The following is a 19,211-nucleotide window of genomic DNA, read 5'->3' as shown; positions in this document are numbered from 1 at the left end:
CAGAACCACACTACTAATTAGTAGTTCATTATTGGTTCCATGTGTCAAGAACAACAGATCAGCGAAAGCCCATCTGTTAAAGAAACACTTATCCCAGAAGTCCTATTATGATAAGTCCAGCAAACTGCTCAATCCAAAGGGGAGATAGTGAGGATGCTGATGTCCAAAGGTTTTGATTGGACTGGTGCCATGAAAAGTATATGTCCAGAGCCGAGATCATACATTGTGGAATCGCAAGGAGAAGAATTTAGGCAGAATGGAAACATTTGGTACTGTTGTCCGAGCCTGTATTGCAGTATCATACTTGTGAGAAAGACTCTGTATCTCAGAGTGAGTTATCCAGTGTTCCAGTTCCAGAGGACATTCTAGTAAATATCCCTGTTCCTGAGAAGAATCCCAAAACTCCAGAATCTATTTGTTCACCAATGACTGTCCCTGTTGCTAAACCCAGTTCTGACTGGTATATCACAAGATCAGGTTGCATAGATTAATGTCAACTTGGACAAGAATGTTGTGTTTATTTCTTATTGTCTGTACAATTGCATGTTTCATTTCAAATGTCATTATATTGTGGGCAATTCATTAAATATGGACAATGTAGATCAATATGTATGTATACCTTTAAGAAGCATTCTAGGGGCTAGCACAAGTGTATAAATACTGAGCACGTGCGAGTCTGACTGCCATTTTGTGGTAAGCTGTTGAGATGTAAGTAAGCATGTCTGTTAGTCTGTCAGTTAATCAGTTAATTTATATTTTGTACTGGTGCTATCCATCCTGATGTGTTTCTGTCTAATAAAGCATATAAACAAACTACCATGCATGTTCGTCTTCAATTAGAAACAGGACAAGTGACAATAGCTATATGGGTTATTTCCAGAAAAGGATATAACAGCCAGCCAGCATTCAAAGCTTCAGGGCACCCTCCACATACCCAAACCACTAGTCAGCTTGAGCTAAGCCAACTAAAAGACAGGTTTGGGCACCAAGCCCTTCAGAGTTTTCATGCCATCTGAGAGAGGCTAGTTAAAGTCCTGAAACAACATTGCTAGGAAATCAAAATGTACATGTCCATACCCTGCCATAAAAAACACAGAAATAAGTGGGGGTAGCAGCTACTACAGCAGTGATCGTTTGAACATCTACTTGCATAGTAATTGCATGTACATGACTATACTTGTGACATCTCCACTCTGGGCCAGTAATCAAGGAGCATGAATCCTCAGAAATGACACTGGAGAGGGCTGTTCACTTGGATACATTTAGTATTTCCAGATGCAGACCTCTCTGCATCAAGCACAATTTCCCCTAAGAGCACATAGGGAACACAGTCAGCCCTGGGTCTGTATTTCTTTATATCTGTCTAATAAGTTTCCGCTACTAGCACAGCTATAGGACTGAGTCCTCAGCTGAGTGTCCAAACCAAGTCCTCCAGCATCCTCTCCATGAAAGCAGTGCTTCATGTTCCTGCTCCAAGTAGCTCACACACACACACACACACACACACACACACACACACACACACACACACACACACACACACACACACACACACACCTCTGGGAAAGGTTGGCACAGATTTACCTGCTGTTCTCCTTTCTGCCCAGACTATAAGGTAGTTATCAACCCCACCAGACACTACAGAGCCAGCTGATAAGGCTCTTGTAAGGATAGCCAATTATACTGAGTGAAATGGATATTAATACAAATGACAATGTTGACCAAACAGCAAGGCTTCAGGAGTGGCCAGTGTGTCACCAATACATATAAGTACTCTCAAAGGTTAAAATATTCTCTAAAGGACCAGCCACAATGAACAGTTTAAATATAACTAATAATAAATAATAAAAGAACATGAACATACAAAATATCTATTTACAATAAACACCAGAGTTTCAATCACTGGAAATATTAAAAATGACATAGTTGGAAAGATTTACACAGTTACAGAAAAGCAATACTTAACTATTCTCACTATATTTCCTGACTGATCTAGAGAATTACTGTTCCTACTTACTTTAAATACGACCTGCTGGATGGCTGCCAACCATCTAGATAATGTTAAATAATGCAGCGGGTGAACACAACTCGAACCAGGAAGACAAAGTATTTAATAGTGAACACTACAAGCAAAAAACTTTCAATACATCTAGTTAAGCGCTTTCATCTGTACAAGCAGACTTCTTCAGAACAGTTAATTTTTTAAATGTACTTGATTTTTAAAAACTTTTTGGCACCAAAGCAACCATCAATTCAGAATTAAAGTGTTAGTGTAACTAAATGTGCTAAACTAAGTGACATCACCTAAAAGGCTAGTAAACATTGTATTCTAAACATTCCATACAATATAACAAAATAAAATTCTATCTAACACTATTTAATATAATATATATATATATATATATATATATATATATATATATATATATGTGTGTGTGTATTTACATATAATGACTTTAAAAACCTAATAAAAACATTTAAAACCATTAATAATAATAAAAAGGTAATATAATGTACATGCATACTTTATATCAGATTGGCATATGTATATAATTTAAATTTTTTTATAACAGTTGCAGGAAAGGTTTTATAGTAATAAAATCATTAATTCCAGGCTCTCTAGTAGCATCTGTCAAAATTTGCCATACACTCTCTCTTTTCCATAGGAGTGCTTTATAATTACCTCCACGGGGTGATATATTTATTTGATCAATTATGGCAAATTTGAATACATGTGTATCCCCACATTTATTAATATGTCAATACAATGGATTATTCGTATCTTTGACCCTAATTTTATATAAATGGTCATATATTCGCTTCCTAAATTGCCTTTCGGTCTTTCCTATATAAAATGCTGTGCATAACATACACTTTGCCATATAAATAATATTTTTACTATTACAATTACCTGCTCTAAATTTGACATATGTCTTATTAACATCATTCAATCTACATCCTTTCATTTCACATATAGCATAACATTGTTTGTAAAACCCACATTTTTTAGTAGTAGTTCTACTTGTGTTATATGTCTCTGTATTATTCACCATTTTTTTTGTCTCTTTATATTCAAATCCATTTTGTTAATGAAGCAAGGACTTTCTCCTATTACTTTTTAAACATCTTCATCAACTACTAATATATTCCAGTGCTGTCTAATAATATTTCTTATGTAATTCACATAAGGTGAGGATGTTAACACACACACTCTATTGTAATTCATTTCCTCAGGCTGTTCTGTACGAGATTTTATATTTGCCATTTCTATCACCAATAGGGGTGGGTATTTCTTACCCCATTCACTGATGACATAAGCTGTAACGTCATTCAGCATAGACAGTGGGTACCCCCTAGTAACAAACATAGATCTAATAAATCTAATTTCTTTTTCCATTAATTCAAAATTAGATGACATACAGGCAAGCCCTTATACACTGTCCTTTGAATATATTTTTTAACATTTGCGTAGGATGAATACTAGTATACTCCAGATACCCATTAGAAAAGGTATCTTTCCTGTATATTTCTGATTGAAAACCTTCATTGGTGTGACTGATATATGTGTTCAAATAGGCGATGCCCTCACTACTAACATTATGTGTAAATTTTAAAAAATCACTGGTATTATTTATGTAATCAATAAACTGGGTAATCATATCTACTGGCCCATTCCATAACATAAACATATCATCCATAAATCTGGAATAATAAGATACATATTGATAATATTCACTACTGAATAAATTTTTCGTCTCCCATTCGAGCATGACCAAGTTTGCAAAAATAGAGGCACAAGATTCCCCCATAGCCACACCTCTTGTTTGTCTAAAATGTTCCCCCTCAAAATATATGTAGTTATGATCTAAAACCAAGCTCATCGTATATACTATATGAATATACTAGTAATAATCCTAGGCAAATGTTAAAAATATATTCAAAAGACAGTGTATAAGGGCTGCCAGTATGTCATCTAATTTTGAGTTAATGGAAAACAAAATTAGATTTTTTAGATTTGTTTGTTAATAGGGGGTACCCACTGTCTATGCTGAATGACATTACAGCTTATGTCATCAGTGAATGGGGTAAGAAATACCCACCCCTATCGGGGATAGAAATGACGAATATAAAATCTCATACAGAACAGCCTGAGGAAATTAATTATAATAGAGTGTGTTTGTTAACATACTCACCTTATGTGAATTACATAAGAAATATTATTAGACAGCACTGGAATATATTAGTAGTTGATGAAGATGTTAAAAAAGTAATAGGAGAAAGTCCTTGCTTCATTAACAAAATGGGTTTGACTATAAAGAGACAGAAAAAAATGATGAATAATACAGAGACATATAACACAAGTAGAGCTACTACTAAAAAACGTGGGTTTCGCAAACAATGTTATGCTATATGTGAAATGGAAGGATGTAGATTGAATGATGTTAATAAGACATATGTCAAATTTAGAGCAGGTAATTGTAATAGTAAAAATATTATTTATATGGCAAAGTGTATGTTATGCACAGCATTTTATATAGGAAAGACCGAAAGGCAATTTAGGAAGCGAATATATGACCATTTATATAAAATTAGGGTCAAAGATATGAATAATCCATTGTATCGACATATTAATAAATGTGGGGATACACATGTATTCAAATTTGCCATAATTGATCAAATAAATATATCACCCCATGGAGGTAATTATAAAGCACTCTTACGGAAAAGAGAGAGTGTATGGCATATTTTGACAGATGCTACTAGAGAGCCTGGAATTAATGATTTTATTACTATAAAACCTTTCCTGCAACTGTTATAAAAAGTTTTAAATTATATACATATGCCAATCTGATATAAAGTATGCATGTACATTACATTACTTTTTATTATTATTAATGGTTTTAAATGGTTTTTATTAGGTTTTTAAAGTCATTCTATGTAAATATATATATATATATATATATATATATATATATATATATATATATATACATATATATATATATATATATATATATATAATTATATTAAATAGTGTTAGATAGAATTTTATTTTGTTATATTGTATCTAATGTTTAGAATACAATGTTTATGAGCCTTTTAAGTAATGTCACTTAGTTTAGCACATTTAGTTACACCAGCACTTTAATTCTGAATTGATGGCTGATTTGGCGCCAAAAAGTTTTTAAAAATCTAGTACATTTAAAGAATGAACTGTTCTGAAGAAGTCTGCTTGTACTGATGAAAGTGCTTAACTAGATGCATTGAAAGTTTTTTGCTTGTAGTGTTCACTATTAAATACTTTGTCTTCCTGGTTCGAGTCATGTTCACCCGCTGCATTATTTAACATTATATAGACAGTTGGCAGCCGTCTAGCAGGTCGTATTTAAGGTGTTGTTCCTGTTCTCATTTTGGATGTTCCTAATTACTTAACAGAGCAAGGCAAGATGAAGAAGGTGAGGGATACTTCTGTGTCAGGTTCCAAGAAACAGACTGCCCTGAGACTTCTGTTTCACCTAATATTAAAACATTATTTCTGTACAGAATGACTTCACGTGCACCTGGTCATCTGACTTCTGGTTCCCATGCAACCCCCCCCCCCCCATTGCTAGAACTGCCAGGATTTAGCACCTACATGTTAATAATACACACAAAAGAGCATTGCTCAGATCTGGTGGACCTTCTTGAAGTTATAAAACAATTACAAACCTCTACTCCTCCTACAGAGACTAACAAACCATGCTTCTTACAGACATTGTGTCTCTGGCTTCATTCAAAACTGTGAGATAACATCTTTATCACCTAGGCCCAGTAGTTTAATGTTTTACTATTTTGCAAAGTTAGCTAGAGCTGAGCTTAACTTCTTCTCTTCTAGTATTCTCTGTTAACACACACACACACACACACACACATATATATATATATATATATATATATATATATATAATTAATATATATATATATATATATATATATATATATATATATATATATATATATATTTAATACAGTTACAATACAGTCAGGTGATACAGATTATATAAATTAAAATGCTTTTCCCCAAAGTTATACTGTGTGTGCAGTAAAAGAGAATTGTGCAAGGCTGAACAGCAGATTTCAATACAGTATAGCTTGCTTTGCATAGCAGCTAAGTAATAAAAATTGTTTATGACCTTTATTTTAGACTTATTGTAAATGTCTAGTTTAGTTATTAATACAAGTAGTTGTGGGCTTTCTGTAAAATGCCATCCTGTTATACAAAGAAGGAAGTGGTTCTTACATTAACATTTCAGACGGATTTTTTGTTTCAGGAACTTTCTCATTTCAGAAATATTGGGGACTTTCTATGTCAAAAATAACAAGGACCTTTTACTTGACATTTCTAAGGAAAAAGCAGAAACTTTCCATATCAGAAATAACAACTTGATGTTTCAAAGAAGAAAAACAAACTTTCCGTATCAGAAATAGCAACTTGACTTTTCAAAGACTACATAAAATGGAAACCAGAAGAAACCACAAGGACAAAAATAACATTGCTTACCCTTTGAAAAGGGTATATAAACTGTGCATTATTTTCTCTTCTTTAGTGATGTCTTTGACTGAGTGTGCATCAGTCTTTACTTTGTGTTCTAGCTGTGTTATAATAGAATTGAAATAACTCTGATAGCATTGTATGGCAAGAATTTGTACTAATACAAACAAATATTAATGGATACAGTAGTACGGTGTCTGTCTGGCCACTTTTAGCCATATTTAACAGTGGTGAGCCAAGCCCATTGGTGTGACCTTTTTATCCGTTACCAGCAGTTAATTTTTCATAGGGCCCTATTTTTCTACGTCAGTTTAATAGTTTAACAGTTCCAGTATTTCAACAGATCAACCGTTCCAGTATTTTGATGGTGGATGCAGAGTGTCGTCACAGAAACTGTCCTGTGACAGACCACCTACAATTCGTCTGTGCAGAAATGCCATCTTTTTCCCTGAGTGACTTTAGCCTGATCATTTGTTCATCTTCTGAGAAAAGTATGGTAAATTCTTCACAGTTTAACATGGATGCCATAAAAGACATTAGTTTAAAATGACCACATTCTGTAGAAATAGTTTTAAATGAGACACCTGATAAGGTCTGGTCATATTTGCAGTCATGGTTTGAATCTTCTATGTTAGACATAAAATGTAAATATGGCATTTTTAATTCACAAAAGATAGACAAAAGTTGTACCTCTAAATGGATAAATGTCTATTCTCAATACATTGCTAAATCAAGAGTTATAAAAAAGACTATTCTTTTATGTGATAGTAAATTTCCACAAATTATCTATTTTGCCATAAAAGTTTAGTCTGTAAGACATAAAAAAATATCCTGTTGTTACAGAGGAAACATTTTATTCTGATGTTGCTAGTTCTTCTGATATAAAACAGGTACAACAACCTTCTGCAGTTATTCCTTTATCTGATGTAGTACAAAATCACTGATTTTTTGGCATGACTGCAAGGCATGGAAAAATTTGATATAGTTAATATTTATGAGGATTACTGTAAAGAATGGAATAGGTTACATAGCACTGTTACCGATGATGAACAGTTAAATAAAGCTTTACAACCAAATTCAACAAGACTATAGACAGGGTCTTGCAAAGGCACAAGATAAATATCTTGACATAGTTGGGACTATTATCATACTTTTAAAGGAAGTTCTAAAGGCTTTTCAAAAACTATCGGAAGACAGTACAACAGAACAAATACACCACTTAGAGGCAGACAATCAAGGTTTAAAGCAAGAATTAGAAAAGGTTCAAAAAGATTAACTGAGGGAACAAACTAAGGGCCCTGGGCAGGCAAACATTCAAGTCTTACAGACTCAAAATCTGCTTTTACAAAATGAGTTGGAATACTTAAATAAACAGTTGAAACAAGTTAAACAATATTTATTTCAGGCACAGAACAGACCAATTGATATTGGGCAGGAGACCACGAGTATGGCAGTCATTTCCCCTGCTGAAATCTATCAACAGTCACATTTATTGCAAACACTGCTTCAGTGACAAGAAACAAAAATGATTTTTTTTCAATATGTTGGCATTTGAAGAATGGTTAACATACACGGTAGGGTTTACATGGAATGATGCCCTGTGTAGAGGTTTTTTTTTGCATGTATCCCAAAATGTTTAAAGTCATGCATAGAAACAGAAAATGTTCTCTATACAGTAGAACAGCCCACATGGCAGCTATTTTTAAAGCATATACTCAGGGTCAACCCTTGACTCCTGAATTACTTGATTACTTTAAAATTAGCATTACAGATAAGTTAATGGAGCAAAGCAATCATTTAAGCTTGCCTATCAGGTGGTATATGGTAAAACCGATGACCAAATGACAGACCCAGAAGTGCAGCAATTCCTTATACATACCTTTTTAAAACAAGTGAAGGGAGTCTCAGGTGATATCAAGCATATTTATGGCCTAGGATCAAAGACCCTAGAAGAAGTGGCCCAAAAACTCATTAGAGGTAAGACAATCAGAGATGATGGAAAACTTTATACACATCAGATTTTCGCGGTACAGGGAGAGCAAAATGTAGATTTCGTTGGGAAAGGAAGGGGACATAATGCATGGTCTAATGAAAGAACAGGTACAGGGGGAACACGAGCAATATCTGGTCCACCAATGTTACAGACACAAAGCATAGTTCAGAAAAACAGGTAATATGTTTTACTTGTAAAAAAATAGGTCATATCAAACAGGAATGTCCATATTACAAAAGATGGAAAGAAAGCCAAATACAAAAGGGTATCTATGCAGACAATACTACTTCTTCAAAACCAAAATATAGGGAAAGAAATCAAGAAAAGGAAAATACACCAAGGGATAACTAGTTACAAGAACAAAGTCAAAGAGATTCAGAAAAAAATAAAGTATATCCTGTAGAATACACAGAAAACCCACCATATAATCCCACACATGGTACGTCAGGAATTAAAATGTGAAATAGAAAGTACAAAGTACTCATTAGACAGTGAAGATACTAACAGCCAAGAGGGAACAGAGCATGCGGTCTGTGTGATCAGAGATATACCCAGGAAAGCAGATCAGAATGAATATGATTCCGATTAGGGGTGTGCCCCCCACTCAAGTAACCTTTCTGACCAATTTTAAATGCTGAAAGGACGGACGCCCATTAGTGGACGTATGGATGGCAGGGACATTATGGAAAGATGTCTTACTTGATACAGGGGCAGCAGTCTCAGTCACTAATAAACAGTTACCTGTAAAATCTGTTAAAAAATCTAATATTCAAGGCTTTGATGGCAGTACTTGCATGGCCATAAGCAGTAAACCAGTTAGAATATGTTTCACAGAGAACGGATCTTCAGTGCAGGGCACATTTCTTATAAATTTCAGTTGCGGAACAACAATCCTTGGGGTTGACATCCTCGGTAAGCTGGGGATAGTAATTGATTTCAATAACAGGGTTTTATGGTCTGCTGCTGTGGAAGGCAATTGGGATACAGTTCAGCAATGTCCTTGTTTTGTAATTGACATTAATAACTATAAAAAAGACATTACCAAAAGGTATTCACAATTGAAGGATAAATGAGAGCAAAGTAAATCACAATTTCAGCCCTTGTGGGCTACATCAAAGACAGATTGTGGTAAACTAGCAGTATCAGTGAGTGTAGGCAGTCCTGATTACATTCCTCCTTTTTAGAAGCAATATCCAATTCCCAAAGAGGCGGGAAAGGACATGAAAAAGTGTATAGAACAATGGGAACAGGCAGGCATAATACAAAAAGGTCACAGTCCCACAAATTCACCAATTTGGCCAGTGAAAAAAAAGGATGGTAGTTACAAATTAGTTGCTGATTTACGTAAGGTCAACCAATTCACAACTGCTCGTGCACATCTGGTTCCGGGTGTGCCGGAATTGGCAGCGAGGATAAAACCTCAGAGTAAGTGGTTTACGGTTATTGATTTTAGCTAATGGATTTTTTGCAGTTCCTTTACAAAAGGAAGACTGGCAATGGTTTGCTTTTACCTTTGATAATCAACAGTATGTGATGACACGACTGCCACAGGTATTTCAAAATAGCCCTGTAATTTTTTACCAAGTAGCAGGGGAGATTTTAAAACCCTTAGAGACAGATGACAAGAGTCAGTCATTCATTACACTGACAACATTCTCATACAGTCAGAAACAACAGAACAGCATGAAACATTTCTTAAAAAAGTTTTAGGTACTTTTCAAGATGCAGGATTTAAGGTCAACAAAGAGGAGGTTCAAGTCTTCTCACAAGAGGTGAAGTACCACTAACATAGTGCCTCTAGCTTAGATAACCCCTACTTGGTTATGTTCTTTCCACTAAAACTAACAACATAGCCATCTTTAGGTACCTGCAATACTTGTGGCTGCAGGAGGGCCTTTAATCATCCTTGACTGAGGGAGGGCCCACAAAAGCTGTTGCTGGTTGGGGAAAAATGAAGAGGAAAAAATGTATTAACTTCTTTACTATGCTTTTTAACCTGAACAGGGCTGTGATATGACCCTAATAGGATAAAGCTAATGATGAACATGAGCAAGGTAAGCACTACAGAGATTCAACAGCCCAGAGTGACTGATCTCAGTGCAAACCTTGGATTTTAAGAAGAGCTGATGCTTCCAATTTTCAGGAATGATTTTTCTCTTTCTGGAAGTTTTATAAATACTGGCAGAACACCAGATACTATAACTCTCAACTTTAAAAAATAATGAAATCTGGAACAGTCAACCATATAAATCCAAAAGAAATCTGCTCCACACGACAGTAGGCAATGCACCAATACACAAATAATACCAACTTCTTCTTCCGTAACTGTTTATTCATATAAAAAATCCACTGGTTAAGCGCTTTCGTCTATCACAAGACTTCATCAGAACACCGTACATTCAACTCAATTTACTTATATACATAATTATTAAGTCACATGTATATACCTCATTAAACATTTAAAGTGCTGGTGCAAATTTCATCATTCCCTCCATAATAATTGTTAAAAATACATTTCTGTGCTAAGTATATTCCTTAAATACAATAAAATTCATACTAAAATTCATAATTAAAATCATAATAAAATTACCACTGAATGAATTTCATTTTATTACATTCATAATTATATTGTTCCTATGTAAATCTGTAATAAAGTGTTGGTTCTATATATTTATTCTATTTCCTATCAACTTCTAAGATGGGTCTAATGGATAGGTACTCATTTATACCTGGTGGGACTGATGCATTTAGCCTTATTTGCCATCTGGCTTCTCTTTCCCCTACTACCTTCCTCATGTCCCCACCTCGAGGGTTGTACCTAACCAATTCAAGTATTCCGAACTGGAAACAGGAACATTCTTTATTGTCATTTAAATGTTTCCACAGGGCATTTTTCTCATCCCCTCTTTTAATACTGTATTCATGATCATATATCCTATTTCTCAAGCATCTGGTAGTTTTGCCCACATAAAAACTCGGACATTTACTACACTTAACTAAATAAAACAGGTGCTTGGATCTACAATTTCCCTTTTGGAACTTCACCTTGGTTGCATTTATATCTTCAAGTGTGATTGAGGGGGAGTTGATAATATAAGGACACTGCTTGCATGTCCCACATTGCTGTGTCCCCTTTTCACAACCACTCAGGTGTCTAATTTTTAATTCTAATAACTTTTTCATATTAATACCATTTCTATAGACGAACACAGGTCTATCCCCCACTATTTTGGAGACATTACTATCAATCTTCATAATATTCCAATGCTTCTGAAAAATATTACTATTCTCCCTGCTATGGGGTGCATACTGCAATACACAGCCTCTGGCATATTTCTCTTTATCAGAACTAATAACATCTCTCCTCACAGGAGCGTCACCTTTACTCATACCTTTATTTCCTAACAGTGGTTTATATTTCCTCCCCCATTGACCCTTAACATAATTGGTAACGTCAGCTACCATGCTAGCCGGATAATCCCTGTTCCTAAAATACATCCCTATCTTTCCTAGTTCACTGTCTACATCATTGCCATCAGATGTCATCCTAGCCGCCCGAATACATTGACCCTTTATTATATTTCTTTTTTGGACCAAGGGATGGCTACTGTTGAACTGTAGATAGGAATTACTAAAAGTGTCCTTCCTATATATATTCAATTTAAATTTCCCATTTTCCAAGGTTATCTTGGTATCCAAATAGGAAATAGAATCTTTTTCTACACAAAAAGTAAACTTAAGGTAATCACTACATGAGTTCAAATATGTTTTAAAACTATCAAATTCCTCCATATTCCCTTTCCAAACAACAAAAATGTCGTCCAAGAAATGCAGATAACATCCCATAAAACTAAACCAATCAGATTTAAAAATAAACTCTTCCTCCCAATCTAAAAGAAATAAGTTGGCAAACATCGGGGCGCATGAGCACCCATGGCTACCCCCTTACTTTGCTTAAAATATTCCCCCTCAAACATGATATAGTTGTGGGATAACACTATATCCATGAATTCTAATATTAATAATGTTCTCTCCCACGGTAGAATACCTTTTTTCCTAATACTTTCTTGAAACCTACACATTCCTTCTTGTTTTGGTATGCTGGAAAATAAATCTACCACATCTATCGTTACTAGCCATTCCGCTCCTATAGCTATATCTGGCTGTAGTCTACTCAAAAAATCCCATGAATCAATTACTATGTGGGGAATGTTCTCGTATATGGGTTTAAGCCACTTATCTATCACCTTGCCAAAGGGGAAGGTTTTCGAATCACTTCCCGAAATAATGGGTCTGAAAGGGGGATTGTGGATATCTTTGTGGACTTTGGGTATCCCTACTATTGTGCTTATTATTGGATATTCCACTTTCAAAAAGTTGTACAAATCACCATCTATTCTATTTTCGACTAGTAAGTCCTCTAAAAAGAGATCAATCTTATGATACCCAATATTTACCTCATTAAGGTTAATCACTTGTTTGTTTAACAGAGGGGGTGGAGCTAGGAACTAAAATTTCTATTTAAGGAGTAAACTAAAACATTTCAGAGCTTTACCAGAAAGGCTCATCCAGACTCTGCTACACTTTGCTGTGAAGGAAAGGTTAGTTTGCTGTTATTTTTTGTATTTCTGTATTGCCTTTCTATATTTTGAATACTGTAGTTTGTTTTCTTTACCTTGTGTTTTGCTTGCATTCTGTTTTAACAGCATATTAAAACTTCAAAAGAGACCACAGCTCTCTCTGTTCTGAGTCAGGCAGAATTTTTCCCTCCCTCCCACACATTTAAGTTGTCTTGTTAAATAGCACTGTCTTTCTAGTTGCCCGCCTCTTATGTTAATCTGACCATATATCTCATTTCTCTCTACTTTCACTGGCTTATGTGAGTAATCACAAAACCATCACTTTTGAAATCCCACCCCTTCAATTATTTAAATTTATTGGCCATCCTACAGTATTTCATAGTACCAAAATACAAAAGTAACCACCCCTTTCAGTCCATCTTGCTGTTTTAAAAATAATAACTCTCCACTAAACCTTAACTTTTAAACAGGTAAAACTCAAGTTACCTACTTTCATATCTAACTTCTCTAGTGCACACTGCAGAGTGCATTCTTTTCAATCTTACCTTTAAGCATCCCTGTTACTAGCACTTTCTCTAATACCTAAAAGATCATCTCTACTTGACTCCAAGTAGACTTTTCTCTATCTGTTAAACCTAGCACTTGCTCCTACAGTACTTATTACCTTGATACGGCACTCTTATAGATAGCACCCCAAAAAGGCAAACCCCCATTTCTCGGTCACCCACGTCCCCGAATCTCTTTTAAAGTTTTTTGTCTAGTCCTTCTAGCATGTCGAGGATCAGTCGCTAGTGTCCTCTCCTGCTCAGCTGGTGAACCTGGGAATATTGAGGCAATGTTTCAATTGCCTCATGTACACAGACAACCCTCTCCTCCTCCCACAAAACACAAATACATGCGAGAGATGCAACTATATGGCCAAACTGGAGGCTGAGCTCTCTCAACATAGGACTGGCAAGACCAGTCAGGAGGAGAAGGTTACCACACACACTATAGACCCAGTCTCACATAGTACCATCACAACCTCAAATCATACACATAAACACACAAAGACATACTCGGCTCTGATCAAAAATCTACCAAAACAGCAGAGGCCACCAAAGCAGACACCCAAACAACCACCACCTCAGAACACAACACCTGCAACACATAGACCTCACAGTCAGAGTGTCAAACAGTCACAGCCCTTAAGGCCAAACACAATGCCAGACACACTAGTCATTGGTGACTCCATAGTCAGACACACTGACGTCCCGCTCACCAGACTGAGTAAGGAGAAGGTCACAGTAAGCTGCCTGTCGGGCTAGAATCCGCCACATAACGCAAGCACTCAGGTCTCTCAACAGCAGGTACAAATACGACTCAGTCATTGTCCACGCTGGTGTAAACGACCTGAGACGTACCTCCTTGGACTACATGAAAAGAGACATTGAGGAGCTCTCTGATTATGTAGCCCAGGCAGGTATGACCCTGACCTTGAGCAGTATCCTACCTTCACCAAGAATGATGCCACAATGCAGAGATAAGATGATCAGCTTTAACAATTGGCTTAAACTCTGGTGTCATTCAAAGGGGATCCAATGTCTGTCTTCCTGGGATGACATGCTGGACAAGCCACGCTGTTTCGCAAGGGACGGCTTGCACCTGTCACCCCTGGGATTCCGGATATTGGCAAAGGCTCTTGCCACCCCCATAGTGCCTTTTTTAGGCAAGGCTCAAATTCTAAACCTACCACCCTAGAACACAAAAAAGGAAAAAAACTAAGGGTAATGCTGCTCAATGCCAGAAGTCTAAATCTCAAAATGCACGCACTCGAGGCCCTTCTCAGTATGGAGAACATCGATGTCTGTGCAGTGACAGAAACCTGGTTCAAGGCTCCTGAGAGCACCCCAGCACTATCAGGTTTTACCTCTTATCATGCGTTCCGGCCCCAAAATCCGGACAATACCAAGAAAGGAGGGGGTATCCATATTCATCAAGGACACCCACACCTCAAGACTGGTGGCAACGCACGATGCATCGGAGACCATCCAGGTGCAATTAACCATAGGCAAGACTGCTCTGCAAATTGTAGCATGTTACAGGCCACCCTCACAAACTCAGGAACCTCACATGGCCTTCCTGAAAACACTAGAGGGGATAAATGTATCACCAAACACCATCATACTAGGTGACTTCAATTACCCTAATATAGACTGGGAACACTACTCAAGCCCAAACACCCTAGCCCAAAAGTTCCTGGAATTCATAAACTCAAATGCCATGGAACAACTAGTCACCATCCCCACAACAGGAGAAAACATACTTGATCTCATCATCACGAACATGGGAGCACAATGTTCAACACCGGACGTATACCCCTCACTGGTGAGATCAGATCACAAACTAATCTCGCTGGAGGTCCTCATCCCACCTCACCCTGAAATAAAAAAGACCACAGTAAAGAACTTCTCGAAAGCCGACTTCACACTTCTAAAGACAAGTGTGGTCTCCTTTAAGGCCCCCGAGCCGGCGGAAAACAGTACTCAAGCCGCTGAATCACTTACAAATGCCTTCTACCAGCACCTGCAGGACTGCATGGATAAGGCAATCCCAAGCAAAACAAAGACTCTTTGTACCAAAGGCAAGCGTCCAGTCTGGTGGACCCCAGCCATAAACAAACTCTACAACAAAAGGAGGAAGCTACTACAAGATAGAGCAAAATCCTTAAAAGGTAAGACACCCTTGATCACTATAAGTAAAAACTAAGAGCTCTCATAAAATCATCCAAAGCAAATTTTGAGAGAAAAATAGCTAAAGACTCAAAAGACAATCATAAGGCCTTCTTTAGCTATGTTAGAAACCTGGGAGGAAACTCCCAGATATGCTCAGAACTAGTTCAAAATGATGTGAAGATTACTGATCCTACAGACATTGCCAACATACTGGCTGACAGGTTCAGTGCAAACTTCTTCCCTCCCCAAAGGAGAGATATCTATACCAAGCGATTGCAGCCCCCAAACATCTCCAACGCCCAAGTGAGAACTGCTCTCTCCAAAGCAAAAACACAGCATCCATGGGACCTGATGGTGTCCCCGGCTGTGTGCTCCACGAACTCAATGAGGAATTAAACCCACAGCTAGGACAGCTGTTTAATCATAGTCTTACCTCTGGATACGCACCCAGGAGTGGCGCACTGCAACTGTGGTCCCACTTCACAAAGGCGGTGCCTCCACCGACCCTGGAAATTACTGGCCCATTAGCTTGACAAGCCTTATCTGCAAAGCCATGGAGAGGATCATAATGGACCTCATAAATAAAGACATAGGGAATTTGCAGACTTTGGATCCATCCCAGTTTGGCTTTGTCAAAGGCAGATCATGCCTTCTAAACTTGGTTGACTTTTTGAAACAGTCACCAAAGCCATTGATGAGGGAAAGGCAGTCCATACAGCCTACCTCGATCTGGCGAAGGCCTTCGATACAATACCCCACTCGGGTATCATTGAAAAACTCATCAGCTTAAATGTTAACCCATACATCACAAGATGGGTTGCAAACTGGCTGAGTGACAGAACCCACAGGGTCAGAGTTGCTGGTGCCATGTCAGACTCAAAGCCTGTCACAAGTGGTGTACCACAGGGCTCAGTCCTGGGCCCACTCTTGTTTGGCATCTACTTTTCCAAGTACAAGCAAACACAGGAGGGTTATGGCTGACAAAGTTTGCAGATGACTGCAAACTGGGCCATAGTAGAAAACACATCTGACACAGATATCCTTCAGAAGGGTCTCACAGAAACGGATAACTGGTGCCAGAGCCATGGCCTAAAGTTAAATGCCAAAAATGCATAGTCATACCCTTCGGGAAAAACAAGGTTACCCCTAGCTACCAAATAGGTGGCAATCCACTGAGCACAGAAGAAGTTATCAGGGACCTGGGGACCCAGGTTGATAGTAGTCTGTCATTCAACACCCATGTAGCTAAAGTAGTTAGGAAGACCTTCTACATTGCCCACCTTATCATGAAGGGATTCTCATCTAGATCAAGGGAGGTCATAGTCTCCTATACTCATCACTCATCAGACCAATGATTGAGTACAATGCCCCATTCGGAATGTATCTGACCCGACACTTGCAGCAGCTGGAGAGGCCACAAAAGTTCCTCACCAAAAGGATAAAGGGTCTCAAACATCTGTCCTATGCTGCCCGACTGAAAGAACTCCAGCTCTATTCAGTCGCCACCGCTTGCTCAGAGGTGACCTTTGCCTAACATACAAGGCCATGTCAAACCCAGATTTGATGAATATGCTTCACCTCAAAAAATCTAGATCCGTCAGAGCCACAAGGGCGGGAGACTTAAACCTCGACACGGCTATTAATAGGACGTGCTGGAGGGATAGATTCATCACCCAAAGACTTCCTATGCTGTGGAATAAAATCCTGGTATATGTGAGGCAGAGCACCTCGCTGGCCTTGTTCAAGAGAAATCTTGACCAATGGATGGGAGATCGCAGATATACCCCAGGGATTACCTCAGTGTCACTGCTCGACAGAGGCACAGCAAAATAATGGGTATAGTTCCCAATACTTAAGGGGTGGCGTAAGCCACAAAACTATGGGCTAGGCTTGTAAATGCCCTCGGGCAGATAGCCTAGTATGAACCTATGAACCTATAATAGATGCTATGTCATAATTTCCAGAATTGAGCAAAATGCTGTTCATCATACTGGTGTAATCTTCCTTATAATAGAGGACAGCTCCCCCACCCTTGTCGGGTTTCATTATTCGTATGCTGTTATCATTCTGTATATCTCTCAATACTAAAGCCTCATATTTTGTAAGATTATATTTCGTTTTTTTGAATCTATTTTTCCTATTGTATTGGTAAATTTCATCTATTACTAATTTCTCATATGTCCCTAACAAGTTGTGTAAAGGGGGTGTGAAGGAACTAGCCTTTCTAAACTCACTTAGCACTTTGTGGGGTTTACCATAAAAAATACCCCCAAATTCAATTTCCTTATATATTTTTTAACATCTACTACATAATCCACCAATTTGAAGTTGTTGTTAGGTATAAATTTCATCCCCTTTGTTAATAGTGTAAAATGTTCCTTTTTAAGTTTCATACTTGTATAATTATAGATGGTGAAATCTCCTCTTGTATTTATAATGTCATTGACTCTCACGATACCCTGTCCATTATCTCTAGTTTTGGCCATTGTAGTTCCAACTATCTCCCGTTGTAATTTCCCTTCTTCTTTCTGTTCCCCAAGTCCCTGTTCCTGTCCATATCCTCCTATCCCATTTCTTCCTCTAAAAAATTATTAGATTGAGGTCTCCCCCTATTATATCCTTCGTTCATTTTATTAACCTGATGGTCTCTATAGTGGAAATTTTCTCTATACTTGTTTTGTCCATGTCTTTTCTCATAATTGTATGTAGATCCTTTTTGTTTAGTAGTATTAACTCTATCCCATCTATACGCGTGTCCATTTTTATATTGGTCGAGGTCCCTGTTCATCTTCTTACATTTTCTCTCAAACTGTTTCACCACAAGTCCCTCAACCCAAGTATATTGGGATTCTAAAGACAATTCACATTCATCATATAGTAGATCATTTTGTATAACATTGTTCAATTCTTCTAATTCGACCATAAGTGTACATATCTTATTGTCATTACATTTAATGATGAATTTCATGAATGTAAAGCTAAACTCGTCAAACATTTTTGTACATTCTCCTTTAACATTTGTGTCCAATACAATCCCCATGGGTATTTTAAAAAATTTCAACCCCATGGGTACAACACCCTTGTCAATACATTGTTTTAAATACAAATTGTACAACTGAATACTTTTCAGAACCTTTAACTTTTTCCCAAAGTCAAAAATGAAATCTTTCAGTGTTTTTTTTTCAGTTGTAACAAATTCATTTTTGTGACCTACACGATCCGATCTAAACCCACCATCAAAATTAAACTCATCTACCAAAAAGTTGTTAAAATTAAATCGTCCTTTGTCCTTTCCATTATTATTTGAAAAGGTGCATTTTACAGTACCTGTATGTTTGTCATGAGCAGCAATTGCATACGTCTTCTTCGGGACAGTCCATTTCGGCTTAGCG

Source organism: Protopterus annectens, chromosome 1.part0, assembly GCF_019279795.1.
Source record: "Protopterus annectens isolate FY-2018-M chromosome 1.part0, PAN1.0, whole genome shotgun sequence".
NCBI classification, from domain to species: domain Eukaryota; kingdom Metazoa; phylum Chordata; order Ceratodontiformes; family Protopteridae; genus Protopterus; species Protopterus annectens.
This window is presented reverse-complemented; position numbering follows the sequence as displayed.